Here is a 27,928-nt window from a genome sequence, read left to right as displayed (position 1 = left end):
CACACACAGCCCACCCTGCACAGCAACAACCGGGCTCAGCCACATGACTCTCTGGAAATGGCTCCCAGCTGCCCACAGTTTGAACATAAATAAGGTGGAGCACACGAAGTTGAAGGCAGCATTACGGAACTCAGACCTACTCCTGTGAGCACTGGGAAGTGTGGAAGGTGCCCTGCCATAAAAGCAAGACTTCAGAAAGATTAATGAACAGTGATGCCTAGGTGGGAGTGGAATGGGGAGAGACTGGAGGCTGGGACACAAGATAGGAACAAAGAGCACTGAGACAACATGGCTGAACAGAAACTTGTGAGCTGTGTGACACTTTCTTATGGGGCCAGTAGCCTGGTTGGAGACAGAGGAATCACAGCAGTGAATGAATCAAAGTATATACAGTATGCAAATACAGTTTAGGTTTTAATCGAACTCCCTTACAAGGCCTCTTCTGTTAATCTTTGAAGTTATTTCCTAAGACACCAAAGGGGTAGTTGTTAAAAAAAAAAAAGTTATAAGTCATCACAAAGGTTCCCTGTAAATAATCAAGAATGCAAGTCTTCACAACTGTGTAACTTGAAAAGGGAGGTGAAATGGCACTGATTTTTGTGTGTCCATGGAATGATGCCTGAATGTTGCGTGCATACAGCACATGACTTTCTCTGAAACTAAGAAATTGTTTCCCTTAAAACTTTGCTTAAGTTTAAGCAAATATTTAAATATTCCTTTTCACATGTTCTGCATCTTGACTGTAGTGGTGATTACATGATGATATTCATGTATCAAAACTTCTCAAGCTCTATATTTAAAATTGATGACTTTGGGGACACCTGGGTGGGTCAGTCAGTTAAGTGTCTGACTTCAGCTCAGGTGATGATCTCGCAGTTTGTGGGTTCAAGCCTCATGTAGGGCTCTGTGCTGACAGCTCAGAGCCTGGAGCTTGCTTCAGATTCTGAGTTCCCTCTCTCTCTGCCCCTGCCCTGCTCTCTCTCTCTCTCTCTCTCTCAAAAATAAGCATTAAATAAATTAAAAGTAAGTAAAATTAGTGACTTTGTATGTAAATTATGCCTCAATAAAGCTGGTTTTTAAGAATTGAATAAAGGTCAAATCTATCCAGAGATGAATCCAGACAAATAAGAATACATATGTATGATTGTACTTACATAAAACTCTCGAAAATGCAAATGAATCTATTGTGATGGAAAGCAGATCAGTGATTGTTTCATTGAGGATGGGGTTTTATATACCTCATAGTGCTATCTATACATACATATATGGCACTATGAGGTTGAGAGACTTCCAGTTAAACATAGTTGAGTTTGTCTCCTCCTACTGAAACATGACTAAATAGGAAGAGGTGGGGCGGGGTAGAGTTGGAGGGAGTGTAAATCCACAAAGACTGATAAAATTAGAAAGGAGATGTGAGCAAATTTTGAAAGGTGGAAAATGAGTGGAGGAGCAAAATGTAACTGAGAGCAGAGGAGGCTACTATTGAGAGCCCATAGAGGATGCAGAACTTGAGGTGGTACCAGGTACACTGAAGGTGGTGAGGTGCAGGGATTGGTTGAAGTTTTTATGCAGATATTAAAGCCAAAGCGTCTTCTCTATCCCTTGAAGTCAGGGAAACTACCCTCCACAGGTGATAGGAAGTATGTTCTCTGGAGACAATGAGCCAGAGAGACCCAGACAGACTCAGGGACACAAGACATATAGGGGTGTGGTGGGGTTGGGTTAATGGCAGGAGACTGAAACATGCTGATTCTGGGAAAATTCAAGTAATAAACAGAGGTACCCTCAGCCTTCTTTCTCAGATCTACTCCCACAAAGACCCTTCTTCCAAAGAGCCATCAGGCATATGTCCCCCCAGGCAGGAAACTGGAGGCTGTTTCTCTAAAGAGAAAACACCTCCACATACTGACATTTGAAGGATCCAGCGTAGGAAAGCACTAAAGGAAATTCTAGCTGACAGCTGTGCTGTAGGCCTAGAAAGTAATTAGCCCAGATGGAGTAGGAAAACTTGAGAGTTTGAGGGGGATATTGCCCGGGGGAAAAAAAAAGTGGAACAAAAAGATTATTTGATATATTTTAGTGTCTGGAAATTAATAACAATAGGTGTTTGACAGGTCCAATCAAGCATTTGAATAGATTCATAGGAAACTGTGCAACTCAAAATAACAAGGTGATTGTTAACTCCTGGAAAAAAAAAAAGTTGTTCAAGAAAGGAAACATAATTGTAGTAATTACCTTCTTCATCAGTGTATAATATTTGCATGCTTTTTTGTTATATAAGTAGTCAACTGATGATTTATCCCAAAATTTGGACAATGGGGGAGGGAGTAAGTAAGGTCAGAAGTTTTAAGAGAACTAAATTCTTATTGACTAGAACAAGAAATTAGTTTATGTTAAAAGTGTTATTTCAAGTTAGTTAGAAAGAAAGTTCTATTTAATACACAGTGCTGGAATTTCCAAATGCAGTCTATTAAAAACAACATTTGACTCTTGTGTTAATATAAAATACAGATTAAAGTGAATTAATAAACATTAAAAAATAAAGATTCTTCAAATAACCTTGAAGTACAAAAAGCCCTTCTAAGCAAGAGACAAACTGCAAAAGCCTTAAAGGCAAATGATACACAGATTTGACCTCCAAAGAATAAAAAATTCAGGATTGAGTGACAAGTATCACCACAAATTCAGTTAAAACAGAAACAACAAACCTGGAGGAAAATACATGCAACATATTTAAGAGATAAAGGGTTAATGCTATCTATCTACACATAAAATTTTAAGTTGTTCTGTGTTGTTCTTTTTCAAATATATTTGATCAGTTTTAAAATATCTTGCTTCTTAATTGTACTTTTGATATTCTTATTTCTTTAAATGTATCAAACAAACTTATTTTATATTCTCAATCTGATAATTCTAATAATATCTGCAGTCTTTGCAGTTCTAATTCTGGTATACTTTGTTTATGCTAACACTGGCTCATGGCAGCTTGTTTCATGGTGTTTTGATTGTGAGTTCATGTCCATGGAAACCTTATTATGTGTGAACTTTCTGAAAGTTGGTTTTTGTCCCTGGAAGTTTGCTTTTACTAACCTAAATGCCTGAGAGCATTAACTAACCAAGAACCACTCTGAACAATATTTAGGTGTGATGAGGTTTTCTTGTGTTACATAGGCATGTAGATTCTGGTTCCAACCCCGCCCGAGGGTTGAGCTTGCAGTTTGCAATTCTCAAGGAAGACATTTTTCCTCCTGTACTGCCTGCTACCAGGTAAGTGGCTTTCCCTTAAATAGTCTTGCAAATCTGATTATGTCACCTCTGCTACTTAAAAAATTATAGATCCACTCATTTGTTGGGTCTTGGCTTAAGGATTACTTCCTTATGAATGCCTCCTCTGACTGCCTGCCCCCAAACTAGATCAGGTCCCCTTTCATGCTCTTACAGCACCTTGTACTTCTCCCATAGGCATTAATAGCAATTGTAATCAATTATTTGTGCAACTGTATTTCATTGAAATAGTAAATTTCTTCATCACTGAAGAAATTTTGTATCAATCACTTTCACTGCTATATCTTCAACATTAACTTAGGGTCCAGGGCCTATTTGTTCAATAAATAAGAAATAAGGGACACCTGAGTGGCTCAGTCGGTTAAACATCTGAGTCTAAATTTCAGCTTAGGTCATTATCTCACAGTCATGGAATTGAGTCCTGCATCAGGCTCCATGCTGTCAGGGTGGAGTCTGTTTGGGATTCTCTCTCTCCCTCTCTCTGCTACTCCCCTGCTCATGCTTGTGCTCTCACTCTCAAAATAAATAAACTTTATAAAAAGCAAATTAACATTTTTGGGAATATTATATAATGGAGGGAATCTAGTTCCAAGCTCTGTCATGTCGTACCCCTTAAATGTCTCTAAGTCTCAGTTGCTCACTTGTAAAATAGCATTAGTAACATTTACCTCATGGAATTGTTGTGAGGGTTACAAATGATATATTTAAAGAGCTACAAAATAGCCCCTGGCAATGACAGATCCTTAATGAGTGGTAGCTTTTATTATTATTTGCCAGCTATGTCTAAGTTCTTGGGAATTGGGCCAACCAGTTTTTTGAGCATACTCATATATAGCCATTTGAAATAGGGAGTAATTTAAAGAGCTTTTAGCCAACAAGGAATCACTGCATCAATATGATAATTAATTCATTATTCCAGAAATTGGGTTTTAAAATAATATAGACTTAAACTTGAGAATATTGCTTTAAAAAATAAGTGCACATGGTGGTTTCCTGGGTGCATATATACGTCAAAATTTATTAAGTTGTACATTTTAAATATGTACAGTTCATTATATGTCAGTTATCCCACAATAAGACTATTTTTTCAATAAAGAAAAAAATTAAGCCATCAATAACAAGTGGAATGAAATACATGTAATAGCTCTATTATTTAGGATGAAGTTTGATTCATTTAATTGTTTTTTTAACCAAAGGATCTGTATCTATTCTTTGGCTTCAATTTGAGGACAATTTAATTGCTTCTCACATAGTTCTTTTTTTTCTTTTTTCATTGAGATTTGCACTACAGTTTGACAAACGTCAATGCCTTCACTGCTGAAACTCCACTCCTCAAATGTAAATATTAGCTGAAAGTTAATCTTGCTTTAACAGTACAAAAGGAAACTTCTCTCCATTTCAGAATTGATAGTTTTAAAAATATTTATATTTATAGTGATGCCCTGAAAAATATGCATAATGTTTATTTATTTTTGAGAGACAGAGTGTGAGTCGGGGAGGGGCAGAGAGACAGAGGGAGACACAGAATCTGAAGCAGGCTTCAGGTTCTGAGCTGTCAGTACAGAGCCTGACGTGGGGCTCGAACTTGGGAATAGCGAAATCATGACCTAGGTCGAAGTCGGACACTTAACCAACTGAACCACTCAGGTGCCCCAATGCCAATTTTTTTTCAAGCTGGCATCCTTCACAAATATGACTGATGAACTTGGGCCTCTTTTTGAAGAGTGACTACTTAAGTGTACAGTCAGTGAATCATATTCACACATTCAACAGTCTCTGTTTCTGCTGCTGTTAAGGCAGCAACAATTGTTGTTTCACTTATTTAACACCCATCTTGTGCACCCTAAGTTGGTGTTAATGGTGTTATTGGAAGACCTGTGGATAAAACCCCAAGGCAGAGATATGAAAGGTGAGCAAGAACAGGTGTGAGTCAGCTGGGAGGTGATGCTTCTGTGAATTTGGTGAACAACTTATGAGATAGAGTGTCTTGGTTTGTTTTTTCCCAAAAGCAGACCCTGAAACAAGAACGTGGAATGCAGGTAGTTTATTTAGGAAGTGATCTCAGGAAGCACAAGTGAGGGAGTGGGGAAGGTGGATAGAAAGGGAGAAATGCCAACAAAGGGTGATGAATAAGTGAGTTACTGCTGTGTGAAACTGGGGCACAATCTTACTGGGGACCTTCTGAGGAGTCATTTGAACAAGCTTCAAAATTATTCCATCGAGGGGCACCTGGGTGGCTCAGACAGTTAAGCGTCAGATTCTTGATTTCAGCTCAGGTCATGATCTCATGGTTCATGAGAGTGAGCCCCATGTCAGGCTCTGCACTGATGGTGGGAGCTTGCTTGGGTTTCTCTCTCTCCCTCTTTCTGCCTACACCCCTCCCCCGCCTCTCAAAATAAATAAACTTAAAAAAATGATCCCACCAAGTGATAGGGAACCTGGAGTGTTTATCTGCAGATTCATGTCTTCATTGTTTGAAGGGTGCCCTGGAAAATGGGGACATTAATTACACACACACACACACACACACACACACACACACACACACGGAGTAAGCAAGCTCTTGTTGGCTAAAGAAAGTCCTCAGAGACACCAACGATATGCCATCCATTGAGATAGAAAGCTGGCTGTGTGCATGGAAACTGCCCACTGTAGATGCCAGTGAACTCAGAGGTTGGATGAGGGAGTATGAGCTGGGACTTCAATGTTATCTGCTACATGGAGGGTTTGGGTTCTTGATGTGATAGCATATCAACACTAGGTGTTGAGGATGTATACCAACATGGTTAAAGCCATGGGTTTATAAATTCTGAAGGAGAAATTTTCCTTTACTGCTTTTCCAGAGTGAAATAAAATTGAGGAAATGCACAATTTGCTGGTCAACTCAATAGACTTTTCAGTTGTTTTGTACTCTGTAGACTGGTGGTCCAGCAGCATTAGTGTCATCTGGAATCTGTTGAGAATGCAAATTCCCAGGCTCCAACCCAACCCTATTAAATCAGAACCTCTGGACACGGGACCCAGAAATCTGTGATAAGCCCTGTAGGCAATCCTGATACACACTCAGGTTGGGGAACTTCAGATGGAGACAAAACACTGTACTGAGAGACTTAACTCTTATCCCAATCACGGGGTCATCGACTGGGTGTGGTTTCCAATCTAAGTTGGGTGTGAAAATGGACAAATTATGTGATCTTTATGGGTCTTTTCCAATATGTAAAATGACAAGTTTGGACTCGTATACTGGAGTTTCAATTTTTTTTTTTTTTTTTTTTAAGCAGTGGAATACTTTATTCCAAAGAAATTTTACTTGAAACATCAGTATATGAGACATGAAAACAGAGATCCTTGATTGGGATATTAGCCCAGTATCCGGTCTTCTCATGTTCCCTATGGTGGCTTCCTAAGCATCACTAGGGACCTTTGGGGTTCTAAGAGGTATAGTTTGAGAACCACAGCAACTTGAAGACCCTTCCCGGGCCCTCTATAATATGATCTAAGACATCAGGCTGACTTAACCACAGTTTACCTGATGATGATAGCTCTGAGATAGAGCTGTGATCACAGACCTTGTATTCAAAGCCTGGCTGATTGCCTACCATCAGGGTGACCATGAGCAAGTCACGTAGCACCCATGGCATCCTCATTTATGAGATGAAGTTAACTCTAATTCTTGTTATATGTGCCATTCAGGGCCGTTGACAGGATCAAATGGAATCACGTATATGAATATACTTTATAAGTTGCTAAGTCCTGTCTAATTGGAAGGGATTATTGTGGGAGAAATTATCCTTCCAGGTAGTTTTCCTTTGTAACTGGTGCCAAAGATAAGTAGAAACAGAGAGTGTAGATAGTGAAATAGTCTGTAGTTTCTCCTTTATCTTCCAGGGATGCAAATGTAATTTTCCTTTTTAATTAAAACCTGTTTACCAGGAAGTGTCACTTTAAATAAAATGAAGCTTAAGCAGAGACTTGACTTAACCTGTTGACTTACTCTACGAAGCTTGTAAAAATAATGTTTGGGGTAATACTATCTAAAAAGATAATTAGTTTTTTTTTTTTTAACAATTTACTGCCCACATACTAATGGGGTGAGCCAATTTTGGAATATGTTGACTTAGCATTTGTAGCTCCTTGCATGTTTAGAACAATTTTAGTGCAACATTACTTCAGATTTATTTGTTTGTTTGTTTGTTTGTTTGTTTATTTATTGTCAGATGGGTGTTTCAGGAGAGATTCATGCATCCACCACAGAAATGCCTGAGATATACCAGGTAGCATGTTTTGTGTCTATATTCTGTCATTGGTGAAGTCTTCAATAATTTCTTGTGGAATTTTTGCAAGATTATCTACTAGTAATGTCAAATATAGTTACTGGGGTTAGAAGGTAGTCATATTTAAGACCTCTTGTGTTCTAAACTCTCAGGGTAGCAGGTCAGGATGATCTCTGAAAACTGTCATTATAAGAAACAGATATCTGCCAATAACTCTGTATGACCACTTTGAAGGCCACTGTCACATGGACCTACCAACATCTTATAAGTGTGTCTCACTTTGCATTTCCTTCACATTTTCCCCATTACTTGGATCTTCACCTCACATTGTTGTACACCAGTCAGAACTCCCTTAGAAGGAATCAACGTGGACTGGACAAGGATTTTTTCACAATCACCCCATATTTGGGTGGAGGGGCAGTCAGCAATCTCACACCTTTGAGCTGGCAACTGTGCCTCAGTTGCAAATAGGCCTTTGAACAGAGCAAATAGGCCTTTGTTGAGATCCAGAGGTTACTGAGGACTCCAGCAGGCAGGAGTGGGGTGGGAAGACAAGGAGGCATGGAGAGGAGCAGAGTGTTTCAAGCAGAGAGAATAGCATGTAGAAAGGCCCAGAAGAGGAGAGCATGGCATGTTCTGAGGACTGAAGAAAGTCCACAATGGCCAAACTGTAGGGAGTCACTTGGGTAGTGAGATGAGCCTGTGCCAGGTCAAGGAAGATCTTGTCTGCATGGGCCTCATCTTCCTCATTCATCAGTAGGACTGGTATAGAGAAATGCTTCTCAAACTGCCTTTGGGAAACAAGGGGGTTCTACCTAGGAGCCTCAGAGGGCCTTGGAGTGTAGGGGGTGGAAGGGAATGGCTCTGGTCCTCAGTTTCTCTTCAGTAAGAGTAGATTCACTAATATCCAGTTCAAGTGTTGAGCGTCCAACAGTGTTAGGAAATAGAGTTCCATGATTTAAAAATGATTGAAAACTACCAAGTCCCCTCCAGCTCTGGCACCTGTGCTGTGCCCCCTGAGAGAATGCTATCTGGGTTCCTAGGGGTGTGGACATATTGCCTCTAGAGGAGTGGCCCATTCTTTACTGAAAATATAGGATTATGGTGTGGGCAAAAGTTCCGGGACTTCCTGTTCATTTTTTTTTACAGAACTTTCAAAAACAGTCCCTGAAATTTCCACTTTCCCAGCTTGACTGATGTCTTTATGTCAGCAGGACAGAGGAACCTTCCAGCAAGCCTTTTATCTGGCTTCACAAGGAACAAGTGCGTTGTAATGCTGAGTCCCCCTCAGACTACACCCACACAGCTATAAAGACACATCTACCTACACGGGAAAGAATGTGAGCCTGAGAATGAGGACCAACCTCTCCTAAAATGAGACTCACTCCCTGTCTTACTCATAAGTGGCACCGTAAGTACTGGTTGAATCGTCTGCTTTCTTTTTCTTCCAAACTCTTATTCTCTAGACTTTGGTGCTCCAGAGCAGCATAACTCATTTTAGCTTGTCATTCACCCTCACCTGAGTCCCCTGGACTTGGCTTCTTGCCTCCTTGACCTGTAGATATTGCCTTTGAGTCCAGGCTGAGGCTCTGAAACTCATCCTTTGCTCACACATCTATGGAATCAGTATGCTATCCCTGCCTGGCCAGATTGGGGTCCTAGCTCCTCTGATGCAGAGCAGCCTGGCCATCTGCTCATACCCTGAGAGACCATGGTCACAATTTAAGGAATCAGTTTGGATATTCCCTGAGAGCTCCTGCCATTCCCGTCCCATCCCAGATAGAGCCACCAGAAGCCGTCCACCAGGAGACTCAGGCCTCATCATTCATTCAATCGTGACTGAGCAGTGCTTCTCGAAGTTTAACATGCAGACAGATCACCTGGGGATCAGGTTATATTCTGATATTTGGGTCTGGGGTGGGGTGGGATCCTGCATCTCTTAAGAAGTTCCCAAATCATGTTAATGGTTCATGAACTTCACTTTGAATAGTAACATGAGACTGTGTAGACTACCAACTTCAACTTCACCTGGAGATAGGGTCTGTAATGCAATTTTTTCCCCATTTATTAGCAAACATGTATTAAACGCTTTCTCTGTCTTCATGGTCATTGCTGCACTGATAAGATCCCTTCTTTGCTTTCAAGGAGCTGACAAACTAATAGTTTAGAAGCCTATATGTTTGAGGGGCACTTGGGTGACTCAGTCAGTTGAGCATCTGACTTTGGCTCAGGTCTCACAGTTTGTGGGTTTGAGCCCCGTGTTGGGCTCTGTGCTGACAGCTCAGAGCCTGGAGCCTTCTTTGGATTTTGTGTCTCCCTCTCTCTCTGCTCTTCCCCCGCTCATGCTCTGTCTCTCTCTTCTTCAAAAATAAATAAAACATTAAAAAAAATTTTTAAGCCTATATATTTGGGACCTATATACTTTATAAAGCTTAATTCTCACAACATCCCTATTGGATTAGTATTATTTCTGTATTCTACATGAGGAAACTGAGCCTTAAAGAAGTTAAGAAGCTTGTCAAAGTTGTGCTGGTGGGAAATGACAGCTCGGATTCCAGCTCACATCTCTGGCTCTGAGCCTTCATACTTTCTGGGATATCTCAAGCATCTCTTCCTTAATGCTCTTATGTTGCCAGAATCCATACAGTTGGGCCTCTGCTTCAGTTTCCTTGCCTAACACTTTAGTTTCTGGCATTCTGGCTTACTTAAGCTGAGCCCTGCTCCAACCCCTTCCCGCCCCTCCCTCCTTCCCCCTCCAGCTTGGCTAGTGATCCTGTATCCAGCTCTTTCCAGTCCCTCCTTACCTGTCCATCTCCTAGTTGGGATTCTGCTACAGATAGTCCAGTTGCCTGGAAACAAAACATCATTCCATGTTGCAAAATAGCTTCTAGGAACTAGAATGTTTCCTTTCCTCTATAACTCACCCCTCATGATTCTTTGAAGTTTCACACCAGGCGTCAGGCACTTCCTAAAGTAAATAAGCTACATAATAGGCACAGTAGAGAAAGAAGGAAGTGGCACTAATTTATGCAAACTTCATTCTCCAACCTCTTAAGCCCAGGGCGATATTCCTAATGGGCCAGGCATCCTTTCCCTAGGGATGGATGTGGCAGCTAGTAGAGCTCATGATTTGACTCATCCCAAACACAGTCTCTGCTCTGCCAGGCTCTGCTGAGGCTCTGGGGACAGCATAAAGAGTGGGGTAGAGTCTGGGGAGTTGTCTGCATAGGATGGATGTTACATAGATCACAGAAGTCCTGGCCTGTCGTCATAGCTTTGATTTCTCCTAGGGTTCCCCACTCCCTCCCCACCTGCCCTTCTTAGGGCCAACTTTAATCAAGGAGCTTACTTCTTATTGGCTCATTTACTCCCATGTAATTACCCAGTGCAGGGGGAAGGGAAGTATTTGCTATTGCTTCAACTGTTTCATCTTATTTAGAGTGGCAGAATTTAGCCAGAATTAGGAATTGAAATGTGTCATTGACAGTTTTCACTGACCAAAGCAACATTTTCACCGTTACTCAATGTAATCCATTCTACCCCAAGACACTATGACTTTAGGTGAAAAATCTCTACCAGAATTTTGTAAACCATTCCATGCTCAGACTGACACTTTTGATGATCATAAACCAGACTTTAGGCAATCTTCTGTAGGCCCTATATCATTTTAAGTGACATCTGTTACTTGTTTAAGTATTCCTTCCCTCCACCCGCATACCCAGCAGATGGCAATTCCTGCCCGACCCAAGCTCAAGTTTGTCATGGACCTTCTGACCCTCTGACTGCGTGTAGCTGCGTCCTCTTCCCGACACTGTGAGACAACTTTAACCACACCTCAGGCAGCATCTCTGTAAGTCATCCAAACTCCATCTGCCCTTGCCCCCAGTCATACAAAATGTAAACATGTTCACGGTCAACAGTGTGGTGGCTTGCGGTTTCCTTTAATTCAAAGTTCAAATCCCCCTCAGGGTTTACCATGGTTTCTGTGCAAGTCCCAGAGTCCTTTTTTGTTTACTCTGAGTATTCAGATGGCAGACAGAGAGCTTCAGCCTAACTAACCACAGCATCCTGTAGTCAGCATGAAGAGTTTACATGCATCTTGAAAACTTTTGAGTGTTATTTGATCTAGTGCCCTAAGAAGTAATCCAAAGTAAAATCTCAAACCTTTGCATCAATATTTTCCTTTGGGGACTCCAAAAGAAATTTTGTGATCAAATGCCATCATTTTTTACCTATGATGTTGACTGTGTAATTATTGGCAATGTTCAGGCATTCTTTGTTGCAAATTCTTTTGAAACCACTGGCAAATGCTTAGTAGCATTGATAATAGTGACCAAAGATTAGTTTGGAAATTTAATAAAAAGAAAAAATAAAATTTTAATGTTCTAAAACCTGACTTAAGTGTATTTTTACCTTCTCTAAAATCTGCATGCCATTTCTTGTCAGAAAATTTTAAATGATCTTAGTATAGGATATGTCTGATTAAAAACTATACATGCTGACAGCTTATAGCCTATTTTCTTATTGGTGAATACCAGCAGACAACATGTGCTTGGAATTCTACTTAAGGTTACCGCCACAATTTGGAGTATACTCTAGGACACTAAATATTTTCTGATCATTTAGCAGTTATTCAGTCATTCGACTAACATACATCTAGTGCTTACTATGTGCCAAAAATTGTTCTGGATTTTAGCCTTCAAATGTTGAAGAGGAGGGGTGCCTGGGTGGCTCAGTCAGTTAGGTATCTGCCTCTTGATTTTGGCTCAAGTCGTGATTTCACAGTCGCGAGACTGAGCTCTGAATGGGCTCCTCACTGGGCTTTGAGCCTGCTAGGGATTCTTTCTCTGTTTCTCTGCCCCTCCCCTACTTGTGCTCAGGCATGTGTGTGTGCACAAGCACATGCACACTCTCTCTCTTTCTCTCTCTCTCAAACTAAATAAACTTTAAAAAGTGATGAAGAAGATAGACAACATTTCCACCTGCATGGAGCTTAAATGTTTGTTAATTGAATAAGTAAAGGAATGAATGTGGGTGGAGCGAGGGAGGATGCTGGGGTTAGACTGGATGGCGATCAGAGCACCCAGCCAGCAATCCCTGATAGTTCTCGAGGGCTTAGAGCCAGAAGGAAGTCAGTTCCAGGTCTGGACCAGCTTAGTGACCCTGCCTGATCTCGCTGTACTTACAGATCCTGTAAGAAGACCTGCCCTACATTCAAGTGCTTGGGAAGTTAGCGCCTCTTTCACCTCTGTCCTCCCTTCTCCACCCACTTGCTCCTTAATGTTGGCTCTGGTTATAGCCTTCTTCCCTTTTGGCTGGTTGCCCCTCTCTGCCTGGTTCCTTTGGATTGATGCTTTGGGGCCTGGGTGTTGGTTCTGCTCCTTGCCATCCTTCCTACTTTCTCTCCCTAGATTCCTCAATCTGAGCCTAGCTCTAGTTTCTAGGTTGGAGCCTTAGACACCCACTGACCAACTGACAAGTTGGATCTCAGGGATTGGGGCATAGCAGCAGCAATTTTCACATAGGGGTATTGCTCAGAACCAGGCAGGCCAACGAGGTTGGGGGTGCAGAATTTATCTAGTTTGGATCAGGACCCCAATTGGGAAGAAGAGACTGGCAGGAGAAGGTGAAGAAGTCAGGGATTCAGGGTGGGCTCTCTGTGTGGCAGAGTAACTAAAGTGCAAAGCAAAGAGTTTAGGTAAGTTCCAGTCTTACAGAAAGGCAAGCATGTCCCTAATAAAGGGTTAAGGACAAGCCTAATTTGGTGGACACATGGGTGCACACCAAACCCGGGCTATCTTAGTGCTAATTCCAGACTCTAACTGGGGGGGAAGGATGTGGGGGGGGGGGCTCAAAAGGAAACCATTGATCTGGCAGTCTGATTAGGGCTGAGACTCATAGAGAATACAAGTTCAAAGAGCAGACTTTGAGAGGAGACAGAAGAGGGTGTGAATCTCAACTCTGCTATTTACTAACTGTGACATTGGACAAATCGCTTCACCTCCAGTCCCTGGTTTCCTTACTTGTAAAATGAGAATGGTAACACCTACCTCACATGGATGTGGTGAGGATTAAATGATGAATTTGGGGTGACAGTGAGACTTGTTCAAAAAGAAGACGAGTCTTTGAACAGTGGGCTCTCTCCATGAGGCCCAAGTGGGGAGGGGGCAATGGTCAGCAGCCCAGTGCCGGCATGCCTGGCTCTGGTGCCTATTGTGATCTAGCACAGTCATTCGGGTCTGGCAACTGGAAAGCAATAACACTCAGTGGGTGTGCTCTCCCACCAGGTCTGGGGGAGTGGGTGGGTGTTGGTTCATTCGTCTCTGCCACGTGCTCATGTGTATATAGTACTATTGTATTTGCCATGGCTGTTCCAGGAGCTCATAGCCTCTGAGTACTAAGTCAGTATGTCTCCTTCCTTCTCAAACAGTGGTGACCAAAAATTGGAAATAAATATATATATATATATATCATTTTATATATATATATATATATATATATATATATATATATATATATACATACATACACATATAAAATCCCCTGATGCTGAGTCCATTCCAAATATCAGTTTGGACTTAACCTTTCATTCTTCTGCTCAGAGATCTTTCATTGCTCCTTATTTTTTAACTGCATCATTTGCTAAATTTTCTAAGGCTTTTATAATCTGATTTCAAGTTATTAGTCACTCAGCTCCCTTGGTTCCTAATACCTCCTGCTCTGTCCCACCCAGGCCTGTGCCTCTCAGTCAGTTTCTCCTTCCCTTTGGGTGTTTCACCTCTAGATGCTCCTGTTCTTCTTCCCCTCTTAAAAATCCTACTTTTTCTTCAACCTGGCTCAGGTATCACCTTACCCTTGAAGGCCTTTTGACTCTTGGAATGCTTATAGATCTCCATATCCCTGAACTCCTGTGATACTCAATAGTTTAGAATTTATCAAATTTCACAAAATCTATGAAGCCATCAACTGAAGATGCACCATTATTTTATGTACCGTTAGAAAAACCTTCTAATAAAACTGGCACCCACAGAATGTAAGACACATCCTTATTTCAGGAAGATTAAGCTGTAAAAAAGTTTGTCTTAGGATCAATGAAATACGGTAATTATTTGGTGCTACATATTATTCATAATTATGATGGACATTACCACTGTTTTATTTTTCTGATTCTTCCACTAGAATGTATACTTCATGAGGACAGATTTCATGCCCGGCTCATTTCACTGTTATATCCATAACCATCTAGCACACTATCTGGTCCTCAAGAAATGATTGAATAAATAGACTCCTAAAATGAATGGAAAGTTCCTCAAAGGCGGGGATTATGTATTACACACTTCTGTGTAGCTATTTTTAAAATTGACATGTAATATACATAAAGTGTACTAATCTTAAATGTAGAGACTAAAGTTTTTAAAATATATCTGTATATCTACACTATAATCCCTGAAATGAATATATAAAGCATTTTCCTATAGTCCTTTCCCCAGTGCTGAGGAAGTAGAAGATATATGTCAATATTTATCTATACTCATTGATTCATTAAATAGTCTCCAGCTACCCTTGTATATGGTTCAGTGTCAGTTCACTCCTGTTTTCCCTGGTTCAATGGTTCTCAAATTCTAGCCTTCATCAGAATTACCTACAAGGCTTGTAGAAACAGATTACTGGGCTCCACCCCCAGATTTTCTGATTTAGAAGGTCTATGGTAGAGTTTGAGAATATGCTTTTTGAACAAGGTAATGTTGATATGGCTCTGGAGGTGAGGAAGAGGGGGTCTTCCTAAGGGTATGAAATATCTCCCATTGTCTGACTGTTAAATGTCTGGTTAGGGGATCTTCACCTTTTCTTTGTAACAGGTGGCCTGGGCAGCATGGTGAAGACCCTGTACTCCTCAGAAAATATTTCTAAATTGAATAAAATAAAATACCTAGGACTCCAAAGAAAACTAATTATATTAAAATGGATTGTTCAAATTATTTTAAAAAATATTGTAAAAATTGTAATATTTACAGTATTTACAACAAGTCATCTGTATTGTGATACGAAACATTTGGGGTTTCCATTGGTGGTAAACTCACTCACCTACGGATAACACTACTGTGGTTGTTGCTTACATTTATAATTGAAAGAGATGATAAATTGCAGATAGAAGTTAGTGAAAATAAGGAGCCTAGGTTAAGAATCCTTGCCCTGGTGTAGTCTGAAATGAGATGCTCTACCTTTGGCACTGGGTGAAGTTTCAAAGATTTTAGGTCTGTGTCATTCAAGTCTGTTACTGATTAAATGCCTCCTATGTGGAGCTGTGATAGATGCTCAACATTCAGAAAGGGCTAAGATGCTTTCTCTTCCCTTATTCACAAGTATTCGATTTCAGTGACGGAAAATTGAAATATAAACTGGTAATTAAAGTGGAGTATGATAGGGGCATCTGGGTGGCTCACTCAGTTAAGTGTCTGGCTCTTGATTTTGGTCATGATGTCATGGTTCATGAATTCCAGCCCAGCATGGCACTCCATGCTGACAGTGCAGAGCCTGCTTTGGATTCGTTCTCTTTCCTTCTTTCTCTGCCCCTCCCCTGTTCGCGCACTGTCTCTCTCAAAGTAAATAAATAAACTTAAAAAAGTGGAGCGTGACATATTCAGAAAGGGAAGTATGCACAAAGCACATAAGAATGGAATGATATATGCATGCATACGAGAAACAGGAGTAAGATCTCTGTTAGTTAGAACTCAGTTGGATGGAAGTGGTGGTGGTAGACTATCACGCTGGTGGTCCTCAATGAAACATGCTTCCAGGATCCTCAGGCTCCCCCATGTTGACTCTGGACTTAGCCACAAAACTTGCTTTGGGCAAAGGATGGTTAGCCAGCTTGATGCAAATATTTACACATTGGGGCTTGCCTCTTGTAATGCTTGGGCTTCAGCTGCCATGTAAGAAGTTTGGGCTTAGATTACTGAATGAAGAGAGGCCATGTGGAGGGCAGCCCTGGAGAATGAGCTGCCACCTTCGATGTTCCAGCCTCAGCTGAGCACTCAGCTGAATGCAGCAGCATAAGAAACCGTCATCAGTGAGTGAGTAGCAACAGAACCACCCAACCCAGAGAATCATGAAAAATAAGAAATTGTTGTTTTAACCACTGTTTTAGAGTGGTTTGCTACATACCAATAGATAACAGAAATTGTTGTTTTTATTTCTTGACAATTTTTTCTCTTCTGTTTGGTTTTTAAAGATGCAGAGGGCCGGGGCACCTGGGTGGCTCAGTTGGTTAAGCATCCAACTTTGGCTCAGGTCGTGATCTCACTGTCCGTGAGTTGGAGCCCTATGTCGGGCTCTGTGCTGACAGCTTGGAGCCTGGAGCCTGATTCAGGTTCTCTGTCTCCCTCTCTGCTCCTCCCCCACTCATGTTCTTTCTCTGTCTCAAAACTAAATAAATATTAAAAAAATAATAAAAAAAGATGCAGATGGTAAAATGCCCTGTAAAATAAGCTAATGCAGAGATTCTTCTGCAAGTATATAAGCACAATTTCCAGAGAAGCTTCTGTTTCATACATTCAGGTCTTTTAAGATCTATGGCTAGAAAACTGATATAATTATGACTCTAGTAAATTGAAATGCTGATCTGCAGGGAATTATTACTTTAAAAATCATAAACTCCTAAAACCTGAAATTTTGGGCAGGAAGAGATCTTGCAATATATGCGGTCTAATCTCATAACTTTATTTTTTAAGATTATTTACCAGTTTTTAGTAATCTCTACACCCAATGTGGGACTTGAACTCATGACCCTGAGATCAAGAGTCACATGCTTTTCTGACTGAGCCAGCCAGGTGCCCCTTACCTCTTAATTTTAGAGGTAAGGACACCAAGTCCTGAGAGGTTAAAGCCACAGAGCATTTTGTTAGTTGGGTCCAGAAGGGAAGCCAAATATTCTGACTTCTACTACAATGTCTTTTAATAAATAAGAAATAGCAATTGTAGATTATCATTTCTATAATTTTATTTTTGCAATTGGCAAAGTGGATAGTTTTATCCTTTTTAATTTTGTAGATGAGTTAGATCTAAAAAGACCTGCTCATTTCACATAACTCATAAAAGCAGGACTAGATCTTGGGTTTTATGTCCCCTGGGCCAGGGCTTTTTCATTATATCATGCTGCCTGAGATGTTCACTAGTAAAAACCAGGAAATAAACTAATATCTTTTTGAAAGAGCATCAACAGCAGACATTATCTGGTTCATCTCTGAATTTCTCATAGCCGTATATCATGTACATAATGTGTCATTCAATAAATATTTGTAATACGAAACGAATACATGAATGAATAACTGAATAAACAAGGGATAGAACAAGATTGTGTTTTATTTTTACCAGACATTCCATTCTTTTTTTTTTTAATTGTTTTTTTAATGTTTATTTATTTTTGAGACAGAGACAGACAGACCATGAACAGGGGAGGGTCAGAGAGAGAGGGAGACACAGAATCTGAAACAGGCCCCAGGCTCTGAGCGGTCAGCACAGAGCCCGATGCGGGGCTCGAACTCACGAACCGTGAGATCATGACCTGAGCTGAAGCCACCCAGGCGCCCCCAGACATTCCATTCTTGAAGTGTATGATTAATCAAGATTCCTCTGTACTTGAAAAGGAATAGGGGATAAAAATGCCAGGCAGTAGTAATGACAACATTTTGTAATTATTGTGCTTTGAAAGCAAAGTAATGAACAGAAAGGCAAGTTCTATCAATATGTCTCCTATTCTGTATGTAATAACTCAAAAGTAATATGCCCCTTCTTTCAAGGGGGAAAGTGAGGTAGAGAAAGTGACCCAGGCAACCTTGAACAGACTTATCCAGTAGAATAATGAGAGCTACATATTTAATTTAAAATTTTCTAGTAGCTGCACTGAAAAAAGTAAAAAGAAACAGATGAAACTAATTAAAACATTTTTAAAATTAAAAAAAATTTTTTTAATGTTTATTTTTGAGAAAGAGAGAGAGAGAGACAGAGCATGAGCAGAGAAGGGGCAGAGAGAGAGAGAGAGAGAATCAGAATCCAAAGCAGGCTCCAGGCTCTGAACTGTCAGTACAGAGCCCGACGCAGGGCTCAAACTCACAGACTGTGAGATCATGACCTGAGCTGAAGTCGGTCACTCAACTGACTGAACCACCCAGGCTCCCCTAATTAAAACATTTTTAAAAAATGTTTATTTTTGAGACAAAGAGAGTGTGAGCTGTGGAGGGGCCAAGAGGGAGGGAGACAGAGAATCTGAAGCAGGCTCTGAGCTGTCAGCACAAAGCCCAACGTAAGGCTTGAACCCTGGAAGGAGATCATGACCTGAGCCAAAGTTGGATAATCAACCACCCAGGTACCCCTAGATAAAACTAATTTTGATAATATACTGTACTTAATTCAGTATGTCCAAAATATTATCTTTCAACATGTAATCAATACAAAAATTGTTGATGAGGTATTTTACTTTTTTTTTTAAGTGGGTGTTTTACACTCAGAGTACATCTCAATCCAGACTAGCCACATTTCTCTTAAGCATTTTTTTCAATACTTTTTTTTTTTTTTTTTTTGAGAAAACGAGACAGCGTGCATGCATGTGCCGGGGAAGGGCATAGGGAGAGGGAGAGAGAGAGAATCTTAAGCAGGCTCCATGCCTAGTGCAGAGCCCGATGTGGGGCTCAATCTCATGATGGTGAGATTGTGACCTGGGCCCAAACCAAGAGTCAGATGCTTTACTGACTGAGCTACCCGGACAGGCACCCCTAGACTAGCCACATTTCTAGTATTCAATAGCCACATATGGCTAGTGGCTACCATTTTGGACAGCACAGGTCTAGTCACATAGGACACAATAATTCTGTAGAGAGAAGGCAACAGTAATTACAGCACAGAGGAAGTAAAATTTGAAGGAATACTTGAGGAAATTTTCCTGCTTTAGTCCAACTGCATAACCCAGATCACTGCAACTTGAAGGGAGATTCTACTACCTCCTGGGAAGTCAGCTCCAGAGTTTTGTCAGCCCTTTGGGAAGATGTTTGGTTGTGTGGCCCTGGGCAAGTAACCTAACCTTCATATAACTCAGTTTCTCATCTGTTACCCATAGCTGCTCTCACAATTACATGAAATAATAGGAAAAAGCATGTAGTCAATACTGGCAGGTAGGAGGCACTTGGTTAATAGGAGCTCTAGTACTCTACTAGGATTTACCTTATCACCCCCTATCTCAACTCCATTTTGGATTTTTTAAAAAACTTTTTAAATGTTTGTTTATTTTTGAGAAAGAGACAGAGTGTGAGCAGGGAATGGGCAGAGGTAGAGCAAGACACAGAATCTGAAGCAGGCTCCAGGCTCTGGGCTGTCAGCACAGAGCCTGACGTGGGACCCAAACCCACAAACCATGAGATCATGACCTGAGCAGAAGTCAGACACTTAACCGACTGAGCCACCCAGGCGCCCCAACCCATTTTGGATTTTTTTACAAAAGGTTGGTATGACTCCCTACAGATCAGTATCTTTTCTGCCACAGCAAAGGTGTGAAGGTGAAGTAAATTTCCAAAAGACAAAACAAAAAAGGTCATGAATTACATTATAAGTAGCCTTCTACTACAGGGAATCTCATATTAATAAAACTAGGTGGTCTACTCTTTAAAAAAAATTTTTTTAACATTTATTTATTTTTGAGAGACAGAGACAGAGCATGGGTGGGGGAGGGGCAGAGAGAGAGGGAGACACTGAATCTGAAGCAGGCTCCAGGCTCTGAGCTATCAGCACAGAGCCCAGTACGGGCCCGAACTCACAACCTGTGAGATCATGACCCAAGCTGAAGTCGGACGCTTAGCCGTCTGAGCCACCCAGGTGCCCCTCTTCTATGTTTTATTGTTATAAAATATTCATAACATAAAATTTGCTTAATTTTTAAAATAAATATTTATTCATTTCTAAATATGCAGTTCTGTGTCATTAAGTAGCTGTTCTGCAGCCATCACCATCATCCATCTCCAGGACTTTTTCCAACATCCCACAGTGAAACTCTGTACCCAGTAACTACCCATTAACTCCAGCACCCCCTCCCCCAGTTCCTGCTAAACACTCTTCTGTCTCTTTGTATTGGACCATTCTAGGAATCTCATATAAACAGAGGTCTTATGTTTTTTTGAAGTAACATTTGTTCTTTCTTTAAACATTAAAATAAGAAAATTTGTCCTAAAATACTGACTGAGTAAACCTAGAGGTTTTTTTTTAAAAGAATATTAGTGTTGAGGGGCTCCTGGGTGGCTCAGTCAGTTGAGTATCCGACCTCGGCTCAGGTCATGATCTTACAGTTCGGGTTCGAACCCCGCGTCAGACTCTGGGCTGACAGCTCAGGGCCTGGAGCCTGCTTCGGATTCTGTGTCTCCATCTCTCTCCGCCCTTCCTCCACTCATGCTCTGTCTCTCTCTGCCTTTCAAAAATAAAGAAACGTAATAAAAAAAATTAAAAAGAATATTAGTGTTGGAATGCATGTTGATAGACACAGATGAAAGCCACTGAAGAAATAAATTATAATTATTACATATCTGAGGGAGATGGTCACTACCAAGGTTCTTCTTTACTTTATAAAAGGAAGTCTGTGTGAGAGTATATACACATGAATATAAATTAAGACATGTCTGCGTGAGATTACTGTCCATAAAGGTCATAAATAATGATGCCCAATTTTCATGAATATCAGAACTCTCGCTGGTATAGTAGATCCTTGACTTTGTCACTAGTTTGCCATTTGGCCTGGGTTTAGGGCCTGGTCCTCTCAAGCCCTTCCTATCTTCATCTGTAAAATGCAGATACTAATAATAGTTGCCCTTCCTACATCATAGGGTTGATGTGAAGATCAAACAAGATAATTAAAGTGGAAGAGCTTTGAAAAATACAAAGCCCAGTAGAAAGGCAAGGCATTATTAAAGACTGTGGAGAGATTGCTAATACGATTTGATTCAAGGCCAGAGTTTTGTACTTCCAAAAGTTAAAAAGATATTCAGTTTTTGCAAATTATTTAGAAAACCAAATTCCTACTTTGGTGACCCAGCACCATGACTCAATTGTGTTCTAAATGCTGTACATTTGATACCTACTGCTATACATCATCTAACCACATTACCATACTAGATGTAATTGTACAGCATTTCAGCAATATCTTCAATTTTTGGTGGGTAAGAAGTTATAAATCCACATAGCTTAAAGGCAAAGTCATGTCTGCACAGGAAGTTTTGTTTTTGTTTTTGTTTTTTTTAACTTTTCCATGGTGGCAACAGTGCTGCTCTCTGTAATGTATCTACTCTGCGAGACCTGCCTGCAATGCGATTTAATAAGCAGTTATTGAGTACCTATAGTGTGCAAGGCATTTGAAGTAGAGATGGTGTGAGGGGAATGATGGAGGTAGTGAGAAAAAATGCAAAGAGAAAAGGGGTGTCCCTTGACTGGGTAGGCTTTAAAACAGGTGTGGAGTTGCAAGTCCTGTGACAACTAACTATAAAGACAATGAAATCAATGCCAAGAAAAGGCTTGAGGAATATGCCATGGGCGTTCCAGAGGTCCAAAGGATTAATTCATTCAACCTAAGAAGGAAGAATCTCGGGACATTTGTCCCAGGCCCTAATGCATGAGAAGGATTCCTTGGTTCTGAGATAGATGGGACATATTTCAAGCATAAAGGATTCACACCTACTATCCCACAAATAAATATTCACCTGCTAACTAGCTGGTAAAACTAAACAACTTGGCCATGTGTCTGTGACCCTACAAAGTCATGGCTGGGTGGTATTAGAGGCTAAATTCCAGATTCTCATTTGAAAGCACCAGCCTTATGGCATTCCACCATTCCGGGAGGACAGCTCAGAGACCATACACACCCTGGCAAACAACACTCCATTTCATTGCAGCTCCATAGAGTTGCAAAAATTGACCAGAAGGGGGTTCCAGATTTCAACAACCCATTCCCAACTAGAAAACTCTTCCAGGCCAGGGTTTCACCTGTAGGTTTCTAAGCTGACGTCTACTCCTGTTCCAGTTTTCACAGATCCAGAATCAACTTTTCCACTTAGATTTTTTTTTCCTGGGATTACATTTTCCCCTTCCAGTGCATTACTGTTAGATGACATTTCCCTTTCCCAAATGTATAAGACCTTTCTTCTTACCACAGTTTTTGAAATCTTACCTTGGGCCATGCAATGTGCTATGTATTTTGCAGCATCTCCCTTACATGGGACAGGTAATATGACCACAGTTGACTTTTGAACAACTCAGGGATTAGAGGTACCTATCCTCACCACCCCTCCTTCACACAGTCAAAAATCTATAACTTTTGATTCCCCTCAAACTGAACTAATAGCCTACTCAGAGCCTTACCAATAACATAAATGGTCAACACACATTTTGTATGTGTAGTATATACTGTATTCATACAGTAAAGTAAGCCAAAAAAAAGAAAATATTGAGAAAATTGTAAGGAAGAGAAAATACATTTACAGTACTGTATTGTATTTATATTAAAAAAATTCACATATAAGTGAACCCATGCAGTTCAAACCCATATTATGAAAGGGTCAATTGTATTTCTCTTGTAGAAGAGGAACAGAGACCTAAAGAAGTTAAGTGACTTGTCCAAAGTCAACTGGATAGTTCAACAGTCAGTTGTAGAGTCCAGTGGTAGAGCTGGGACACACACCAGTCTGTACTCCAACCCTGCATTATCCCTATACCCTTGTTTTTCCCCTTAATATCAACAGAGAATATTTGTGAAATTTGTCACTTACATGAAAACTATTTTGAAGAATGGCAAAATCTTATAGGTTATGAGGAACAAGCCTCTGCTGACTTGATATAATCATGTTAACTAAGATTTATTCAATACTTCCTCTGTGCAAGCCACTATGCTTATACACACACATTTTCTCATTATAAGCTTCAAGTAGTGTTAGTGAGGAGCATTATTATCATCTCTTTTACAAATGAGCAAAGTGAGGCACAGAATGGTTATGTAACTGGCTGAAGGTCCTGTTAGAAAGTGGTGGGGCCAGTATTTGAACTTTGGCCACTTAACATCAGGGCTCTAGCTTTTAACCTCAGAGAATCCTTAGACCTTTCCTAGCAGGTGTTGCTATTTTTTTCCTCTGGGAGGAGTGACACCGGGAATAGTGAGCATTGAGTTTCTTCAAAGCTTTGTACCAAGCATGCAGGGCACTCACAGGTGAGGAAGATCCAGTGCCTGCCTTCCAGGTTGAAGAGGGACAGGAAGGGGATTATGAAGGCACACACAAACACTGGAAGCAAGACACCAGACAAATGAGATCAGACCACTCCGCTGCTTAAAATCATTCACCAGCAGCCCTCACCAACAGGACACAGTCTGCTTCCCTCAGCAAGGCAGGCCTGGCTGCTCTTCCCGCCTCTACCTCTTTAGTTTCATCTCTGTCTCACTGTCAATATACCCTGTGCAACATATGACAGGCATCTGCATGTCTGCCTGCTTCTCTGCAGCCACTGTTCTCTTCCCCTTCTGTCTGACCTAAGTTATAGCCCTCCTTCAAGACTTGGTCACATCTGTATTTAAACTTGTATTGCCCTCTTCTCCCAGTGTTCGTGACTCTGTAACACTTTGCACATCTATTCTAGCTGTTATGACACTAAACTGAAATTATTTGCACGTTTGTCTCTTCAAGGGCAAGAGGAGTGGTTTTTCCTCTTTTGCATCCCCTAGTGCCCACCCACCTTAGGGACACATGGGACTCAAAGCTTGGGTGAAAGCCAGAATACACAAATTAACACAGCACAAGGATTCCTGGGCCAGGTTAGCAGCCCAGCACCCAGCACTGAATGAGGTCCGTGGGGATCAGCATTTGCAAGTTGGAGAGAAGGTTTTTGAAAGAACCAAAGGCAGACCTGGGCCACCCTCAGTTGGATGGACAGCACAAATGGGGGAGATGAGGAGAATGGAGAAGGCCTTAAGGTTTACCTCTTTCAGAAGTTTGCCTGGGCTCTCCCCATCATTGGTAACCTTTTTTAATTGGCCGTGATACCCTGCCTTCCAGCACCATCCAGGGCGCTGGAGGCGGGGGGGAGCTCAGTCTGTACACATCACGCTCACAACTTATCCAGGTATTATTGGATACTTTTCAAGCATCACTTCACTTAATCCTCTCAACTGCCTGTGAGGTATTTTCATCTAATTTACACGTTAGAAAACTGACGTCCGGAGAGGTTAAAGCATCTTGATCCCGTCCGCTCTCCCGGCGTGGTGGCTAACTCCTCTCTCTTGAGTGGACTGGTTCCTTGAGCGCCAGGTTCTCCGGCTCCAGGGACACCTAACGCACAGTGGTCACAAAATAATTGCACTCCTTATTTGCACAGTGAAGAAGCTGCTTCGGGGCAAGGTGCATTGGAGGAGGTCTGGGCGGGAGGGCCAAGGGGAAGAGAAAAACCGGGAGGGGCGGAGGGAAGTGGGAGATGGGCAGGGGAGCAGGCGGGTGAGGCGTGCCGGGGGCGGGGCGGGGAGAGGGCGGAACGCCATTGGTCGGCGCTCCCGGGAGCCGCCCCTGCGCGCCCGCCTGCAGCCCGCAGGGGGGAGCTTGCACCGGCCTCCGTGCGCTGACAGCCGCGGGGCGACACCTGGACTGCCCCGCGAGAGTGCGGGGGTAGAGCTGCAGGCGCGCCTTAGCGGGAGAGGAGGCTCCGAGCGCCGGGTCCCGAGGAAGGTAACGCGCAGCACCCGGGGATTCAGGGTTTGCACGTCTGTGGACTCGAGGACGCGGGAGGCGGCGAGACGCTCTCCCTGCCCCGCGGCGACCAGAGCAGCAGGGTTTTTTCCTCTGCCCACTCGGGGTGTTATTTCGGGCAACTTTCGTTCCTTCTCTGGGTCTCTCTTTCCTCCTCTTAAATGAGGGAGTTGTTGGTGTTGACTGATGCTTTGTAGTCTTCGGAGTTCTAAAGCGTGAGCCGCGTTTTGGCGAGCGGCAAGCTCCCTTCAAACCCGCACCTACTTAAGAGCCAGCTCCGCTGCCCAGGGGGCCGAGTCTTCAGGAAGCCGACATGCCGGGTAGGCGGGGGTTCTGCTGGGCTGTCGCGTTTCCTGGGGCTTTTGAGGACCGACCCTGGGCTTCGTTCGGGCTGGCTGTTAGCGGGATCTGGTTGCAGAGTAACTGCCTCCAGATTGCTCAGGTGAAGTAAGGGCGATAGGACCTATCTACAGGTGGGGTGTTGGGAAGGAGAGTTTGGGAGCCGATGAGGTTTACTTGCAAAACAAGCAGTTTGTTTTGGAATTATCTCCCTACGCCCAGACCTTGTCCCGTCTTGAGTTACAAATCACAGGAATGGGATTTATCATCTTTCAGAGAGGAAAACCACTGCTTCAGCGGCTAGGACATAGGGCTCCATCAGCTTGTACGAAGTGGGCCTCTCTCTCTGCACCCATCCTGCCTCCTCTTCCCTTTCCTCCTTCCTGCTTTTATAAATCCCCTTTGACTTTTCATTTAGTGCTGGTTTGTGTCCAGCAGCCTCCAGAGCTTTGGGCTCTGGGTAGGGATGGAAGCCTGGATAAGGACAGACTATGGATCCGCTGGCAGCCTCCTGACCCTTAGAGCCTGGTAGGGACGTGCAGAGGAAGCCCAGTGGGCTTCAGACAGACAGACGGACAGACACTGGAAGGTGGGATGGATTCAAACTGCTGTCCAGCTTCCTGGCCTCTTCTTGGCAGCCATTCCCAGTGAGGGAATAGGGGCCCTAGTTGGTTGGGCAGCCAGTTGGTTACGGCAGCCAAACAGAGGGATGGTTGAAAGGAGTTGAGGATTTTGATGTGTTTCTGTGGAAAGTCTCCAGGTACTCTCTCCCCTCCCTATAGTTCTTTTGTTCCTTAGTGTGGTGCCTGGGTGAAATCAGATGCCAGGACCTGTCAAGAATGGTGAGGAAGGAAGGAGGCATGGCAGTGGCCTTATTGACTGTCTTTATTCGGCACTTAGGGGCCACTCTTCTTTTTGTATAATGTGTCTTTGGTTCTCACAAAGCCACATGAGGGATCCTGTACTGTCAGTTAACCCATTTTACCAATGAGACACTGAGGGTTAGAAAGATCACTTCCTTTAGTCGCATAGCTAGTAAGCAAAATAATTGGAATGCAAATCTAGTTTCTCTGATTCTAAAACCTGTGATCTTTCTACCTTTTTTGGTGAGTAAGGGTAAGTTGGCCTAGTAACAGCAAAAATGGTATTACTGAGTTCTCACATGTGCCAGACACTGTTCAAAGCATTTTAGAAGAGTTATAGGGGTGCCTGGGTGGCTCAGTCAGTTAAGCAGCTGACTTCAGCTCAGGTCATTATCTCACAGGTTTGTGGATTCCAGGTTGTGGGCTCTCCGCTGACAGCTCAGAGTTGGAGCCTGCTTCAGATTCTGTGTCTCCCTGTCTCTTTGCCCCTCCCCCGCTCATACTCTGTCTCTCAAAAAATGAATAAATGTTAAAAAAAAAGAGTTATGCCACTTATGGTGCAGTTTTGGTCATTCTGCTGGGAATAAGTGACTGTCTTAGCCTTTCTCAAAGCAGCAGTGCTGTTCCAGAATGACTGCCTGATCCCACCCAGCTGCTAGTGAGTGAATGGGGCAGGGACCCTGTTTGCTTTATCCTAGAGGTGGTTTGAGGTCTAATGAAAGATTGATTGTCCACGTCTGATCCGTTAGACCTGACCGTTGGCTTGTGAATGATCCCACTGTCCCCTAAGAGGCCTTTCTCAGGTTTTGCTCAATAAACATTTGTGGAATGAATGAATTAGTACCTTGTGCAGAGTGGTCTGCTGTCCTGCAGAAGTGGGGCAGCCTAGGGCTCACCATGCTCAGAACCCAGGATGCCAGGCCAGGCAGTTCTCTCCTCTGGGCTGTGTCCCTGTGGGCTTCTAGATTTGCCTGGTAATATGTTTTCTGCCACCTGCTTTATTTGAAATTTTAAAGGTTATAGATGAGGAAAAATTTGATGTTTTTTTTAACTAACAGGAGAAATCACTTAGTCTCTCTTAAAAAGGGAGGGAAATAAGATGGTGCTATTTGCCATAGGGCTTCCCAAACTTCTTCATAGAAGAATCTCCAATAACGAAACTGGCAAGTGCTCCTAGGGGTTGGGGTACAGTTCAGATTGACCCCAACAAGGTTGAAAATTGTTTTATGAAATTATGCGATTTTTAAATTTGATTTCATATGTTGAATTTGGTTTCAATATATAAAACAAATTTTTTCCTCAAAATATTTGTGTAAAATTGGTGTCTTGGTACATTATTTTATATTCTTGGGTGCTGAGAGTACCCAAATGGAGAAGTACCCAAATGGCAAGCATTCTCGTGTGGCAGCAT

At 42.1% G+C, this 27,928-nt stretch overlaps 2 protein-coding genes across 12 annotated transcripts in view; one reads left to right on the top strand and one right to left on the bottom strand.

Annotated features, from left to right (window-relative positions):
- Window positions 1-10,407, bottom strand: part of CCDC83 (coiled-coil domain containing 83) — a 68,205-nt gene extending 57,798 nt beyond the window's left edge. For all 3 annotated transcript variants that reach the window (XM_040489532.1, XM_040489534.1, XM_040489537.1), the window contains exon 1: window positions 10,364-10,407. The gene's annotated coding sequence lies outside the window, so the exon portion shown is untranslated. The remainder of the gene's footprint in view (window positions 1-10,363) is intronic.
- Window positions 1-27,928, top strand: part of SYTL2 (synaptotagmin like 2) — a 144,007-nt gene that overhangs the window by 10,494 nt on the left and 105,585 nt on the right. For 5 of the 9 annotated variants that reach the window (XM_040489520.1, XM_040489525.1, XM_040489527.1 and 2 more), the window contains exons 4-6: window positions 3,172-3,267; window positions 7,503-7,559; window positions 8,774-8,970. The gene's annotated coding sequence lies outside the window, so the exon portion shown is untranslated. Of the gene's footprint in view, window positions 1-3,171; window positions 3,268-4,563; window positions 4,624-7,502; window positions 7,560-8,770; window positions 8,971-25,168; window positions 25,295-27,928 lie in introns of those variants that run through there. The other 4 variants (XM_040489521.1, XM_040489523.1, XM_040489522.1 and 1 more) reach the window with 4 other exon arrangements.

Source organism: Herpailurus yagouaroundi, unplaced genomic scaffold, assembly GCF_014898765.1.
Source record: "Herpailurus yagouaroundi ecotype Mexico unplaced genomic scaffold, PumYag 180, whole genome shotgun sequence".
NCBI classification, from domain to species: Eukaryota; Metazoa; Chordata; class Mammalia; order Carnivora; family Felidae; genus Herpailurus; species Herpailurus yagouaroundi.
This window is presented reverse-complemented; position numbering and strand designations above follow the sequence as displayed.